The following is a 5,077-nucleotide window of genomic DNA, read 5'->3' as shown; positions in this document are numbered from 1 at the left end:
AGAAAGAAAGAGAAAGAAAGAAAGATCTTCAAAACAGCTATGAGGGATATTGCTTTTGTGAACTGATGGTCAGCTCTCTGGGGACAATGTGTCCACTTTTTTTTTTTTAAGATTTTATTTATTTAATGGAGAGAGAAAGAACATGAGCAGGAGAGAGAAGCAGACTCCCTGCTGAGCAGGGAGCCTGATGCGGGGCTCGATCCCAGGACCCTGAGATCATGACCTGAGTGGAAGGCAGATGCTTAGCTGACTGAGCCACCCAGGCGCCCCAATGTGTCCTCTTTCTTATCTTAGATTTACTGCAAGGCTTAACAGTGCTGTGCTCCTGCCAGTGTTCATTCATTCACTGAATCAATGTTAACGAATATTAAACTCCTGAAGTCCTCTGTAATTGCTGACAGCACCCTACAGAATTTGCTGTGAGATGTACATAAACTGTAACCTGCCAAAATAAACCCCAAAGCTGATTTGGGAGATATAATTAAGGACAACTGCCTTTGCTTTTTAGCTCTGAATTAGATTTAAAATAAACAGTGTTGATTCCAGAATGGAATGTGTATAAAGAGTTTATATTTGTCTTATTTGGTATTTTATAACAAGATTTTAATAGGTCTTCCATTTTGATCTCATTTGCTGTGATCCAATGTGACTACAATAGGTTGGACAAACTGCAAAACTCCTAAAAGAATGGAGCAGTGTGGAACAACTGTCGTGATTTCAAGTGACATCCCTTTTGCCTAGTCCATTGTCTAATTGTATTTCAGCTGCATACATATTTTCTAACTTAGATTTATTTTTCATCCGCGGGATATGCACAGGAGCCCTTATCTTCAGGCACGCTTTTTGCCCTATCACTTTGGCAATCTGAATCACCCACACAAGTTCAAGGAAAGTCCTGCGAACATAACAAGTCCTTATCCAAGTCCAGAGTATTTTGTTCACCTAGTTTACTGCCTTACCATCTGCCCTTCACTTCTGAAGGACTTGCAATAAAGCAGGAGCCAAAGTAAAAGCAGATACCCCACTGCTATCTATTTAACTTTCATTAAGTGAGTTGGTGCAGTGCTCAGGCGCCTTCTCAAAACCAGCCCATCATCTAAGAGTATTTACATAAGACTCTTTGCATTATATTCCGACCTCTGCAACATTAGTATTAACTACTGACATCTGCCAAGTCTGACTGGTAAGTGCTTTACAGTATCAATTCATCCCAAGCAAAAAGCATTTCTGAGTGCTGCAGTGCTCTTGTTAATGCCAATAAGAAGTATCAAGGCTCATATGACACCTAGCAGAAATTAGTACCCACATTCAAAGAAAAGTCTTTGTTATTTCCCAGAGTATTATGTGGACTTTATTGAGATGACTGCATCTGACACCTGCTGTAATATAAAATGCAGCTATAATTAGCCAACTGATGCTCACTGCAGTTTAGGTCGAATCCCTTCTGTGGGAATTATGCTTTAAAATATTCAGAACTCCAAGTGGCTCTCATTACATTTAATTTTAACTTAGAATTAGGTGGTCTAGAAAAAAAAATTTAGGATTGTAATAGCCCCCTGCTGAATGCCACACAGCAACGTGAAAACCCATAGGGTTTTTCCCCCCTCTAAATTAAAAAAAAAAAAATGAGAACAGCAGACTACACTAGAGCCTCCATTGAAGTCTGGCTTTGCTTAATTGTACTTTTTGCACTCATGAGTCTCTCCTCTTCAGAGCAAGCTACAAAAATTGCCTGAATAGCCAAAGAAAAGTTTCCCACAGTCACTGGCCACAGAAAAACACTATTGTCCTTCCTCACAGTTTGATGGACAACATTTCTATAAATGAGTAGCCAGGCTGTCAATGGTACCCTTGCTGAAAAGGCAAAAGAAGAGAACAGATTCTGCCAATATCTGACAAAGCATGTTAACGCATAATCAGGCATTCACTAGTCAGGCAGCTGCCCCTGGGACCTTCATCATACAGGTGCCTTTAAGCCATTTCCTATTCACAGATAAAGGAAACAAGCAGGAGATACCTGGGAAAGGAGCAGTCCATTATGGCTTGCCAAATGTCCATCTTCTAGGCTGTGTGTATAAAAGTAGAAAGAAGAAAAAAGGAAACTGTGGTTTCCATTGAAAAACTGTAAAACAGCAGAACATTTACAAAACCTATCATTTAAGCTGTGCTGTTTCTCCCCTTTCCTTTTCTCTTTATTTTATTTTTTTAGAAGGGGTGGATGTGTTTGTTTGTTTGTTTGTACAGCATAGAGCACTCGTGTCTAATAACAGAGGTCTGTTTTCCTCAGTGGTTTGTCAGATTCATTTGTCCAAATGTCCCTTCACATGCAGGCTGAAATACTTACCTGGTCTAATTGAGCAACAAAGTATCTACTTTGTCACCTTAAGTGATTTTTTTTTCTACACACAAACACACACACACACACACACACACACACCACACTCACACAAACATACACACTCCATTTTAAGGTCTGACATCAGTGATGCCAAAGTGGTAATGGGGTAGATGATTCTCCAGTAAAGCAGAAACTCTGGACGATCTCTTGAGGGGTCACCAAAATAAATATTCAGGAGAATGATTACCACTGTTCATTTCTTCATAACTGCTTAGACTAAGAACATTAGTATCATACTGCTCTGATCTACCCAGTTAGAGAAAGTATCAGACCTTAATACTTCATTAAGCCAAAGGCCCTATCAGCCTATATATAGCACATTTAATAAGACAATTTCAGATTAAAATTGCATGATTACCACCTTAAGGCTGTTAAATATGAATTTCTATTTTATTTCTTCATTTTCATTTTATTTATTACCATACTCTCAGATTTCTTATACTCAATGTATGGTACAGATATGGGAAAGAACCAGGAGTACAATTTTGGGAAGTGATTAGATCCTCAGGGACCTTAGATTGACTAAATGTGGTCCTTGTGATACAATTTTAAGATCTGACACACTCATAACCATATTTTCCTCTAAGAGGCAAAGTACTATAAAACCACTGGGGAACAACAAAGTCAACACAGTGATATAAACCAAATGTCATGAATTAAAGTACTGCTTTTTCAACTAACTTCTTGAGTGGTACTTATTTTCTATAGCTTCCTCATCTGAAAAATAGGAGTGCACTGCTTACCACAAACAGTTTTGGGGAGTAGTCACTGATGAAAGTTTCTGCCTTTGGTGTAGGAAGAGAGAACATCTGCTAAGTGGAACAAACCCATCAAGGATCATGAACGCTTTAGAAATATAACATTGCATTCTCTGACCTAAATTTATTTTCTTCTATTTCTTCTTTTTACTTATTCTAGAATAAAAATAATAATGAGGTAAAGTTTAGTTAATAAATCATTAATAAATTAAGATTTATTAATTTTATAATTTTTACAAATACGTGAAGACAGGAAATTTTCCTTAAATTTAACTCAATTCAATAATATTTATATTTGCTTATAATCATTGCCATTACTGCTACCATACCTATTACATGCTAGGTAATTTATATATGTTTCATTATTTAATGACAACTCTGAGGTAGATATAATTATTATTGCCATTTTATTTATTAAAAAAATTTTCAGGGACGCCTGGGTGGCTCAGTTGGTTAAGCATCTGCCTTCAGCTCAAGTGATGATCCCAGGGTCCCAGGATCAAGTCCCACATCGGGCTCCTTGCTCAGCAGGGAGCCTGCTTCTCCCTCTGCCTGCCGCTCCCCCTGCTTGTGCACTCTCTCAATCTGACAAATAAATAAATAAAATCTTTAAAAAAATTTTTTTTAGGGGTGCCTGGGTGGCTCAGTCATTAAGTGTCTGCATTTGGCTCGGGTCATGGTCCCGGGATCCTGGGATTGAGTCCCGCATCAGGCTCCCTCCCTGCTCAGTGGGAAGCCTGCTTCTCCCTCTCCGACTCCCCCTGCTTGTGTTCCCTCTCTTGCTGTCTCTCTCTGTCAAATAAATAAATAAAATCTTAAAAAATTAAAAAAATTAAAAAATTAAAAAAATTTTTTAAAAAGTAAACTCTACCCACACATGGGGCTCAAACTCACAACCCCAAATCAAGAATCGCATGCTCTACCAACTAAGCCAGATAGGTACCCTTATTATTGCCATTTTATAGTTGGGGAAATTGAGGCTCTAGAAGATAGAGTAGTTTAACCTTCTCTACTTCTCTATCAAGTTGTAGACTTTGGATATGACTCCTTCCAAAGACCATGCTTTCTCTATGAAAACATGGTTCATGTTTTAATTAATAGGACAAAATGAATTTTTGTTTTTTCATGATTTGAAAACACAATATGCTCTCTTATTAGGTAGCAATATGTACATATTTATATTTTATATATGTGTGGGTTTCTTAATCATTGTAACATAAATTAAATCAACCTCTTATCTCCAGGTAGAATAACCAAAAATTTTTCGATAATTGAAATCAAGTTTATTTTTCTTAACTATTTCTAGGGAAAGCATTTTCATCGGTGACTAAATTTATACGTGAAAATTTTAACCAAAGACTACTTTTATCTCAAAGGCATGGTCTATCTCACCAACCAAATTGAAACTCCCTAAGTCTAAAAGAAACCCAGTCTTCAGCTTTCTCAAAAAATTTTTTGTAATAAAACATAATCTCTTAGGAATTTCTTCTTCAGGTGTGTCCTTAAAACTCCTATAACTTAAAACACTCTTTTATTCTGGTTTTGGTTGAATCCACAGTTTCTTACTATTTCCCACCAGGTCAAATATAAATATTTTGGACTAGTGTTCAAGTTCACAGAAAACTAACCCTAATGGGCCACTTCAACTTTTAATTTTACCCTTTACTCCAGTTGAGCAAATCTCATCTCTGCTTCTTCCTTGCTCATTCCCATTTCTGACTTCTTAGTTGCTATGTTTCTTATTAGAAATACCTTCTTCCTTCCTTCCTTCCTTCCTCCCTCCCTCCCTCCCTCCCTCCCTCTCTCTCTCTCTCTCTTTCTTTCTCTCTTTCTCTCTTTCTCTTTCTTTCTTTCTTTCTTTCTTTCTTTCTTTCTTTCTTTCTTTCTTTCTTTCTTTCTTTCTTTCTTTCTTTCTTTCTTT

General features: G+C 37.2%; 1 long non-coding RNA gene across 4 annotated transcripts in view; it reads right to left on the bottom strand.

Annotated features, from left to right (window-relative positions):
* LOC112822464 (uncharacterized) overlaps positions 1 to 5,077 on the bottom strand; it is a 230,810-nt gene that overhangs the window by 117,524 nt on the left and 108,209 nt on the right. For 3 of the 4 annotated variants that reach the window (XR_012378968.1, XR_012378969.1, XR_012378967.1), the window contains 2 exons: positions 3,142 to 3,312; positions 2,018 to 2,066 (listed from right to left, as the gene is read on the bottom strand). This is a non-coding gene — a long non-coding RNA (uncharacterized lncRNA). The remainder of the gene's footprint in view (positions 1 to 2,017; positions 2,067 to 3,141; positions 3,313 to 5,077) is intronic. The other variant, XR_012378970.1, reaches the window with a different exon arrangement.

Source organism: Callorhinus ursinus, unplaced genomic scaffold (genome assembly GCF_003265705.2).
Source record: "Callorhinus ursinus isolate GAN/ISIS: 27379988/994484 unplaced genomic scaffold, GSC_fseal_2.0 scaffold8, whole genome shotgun sequence".
Classification (NCBI taxonomy): domain Eukaryota; kingdom Metazoa; phylum Chordata; class Mammalia; order Carnivora; family Otariidae; genus Callorhinus; species Callorhinus ursinus.
This window is presented reverse-complemented; position numbering and strand designations above follow the sequence as displayed.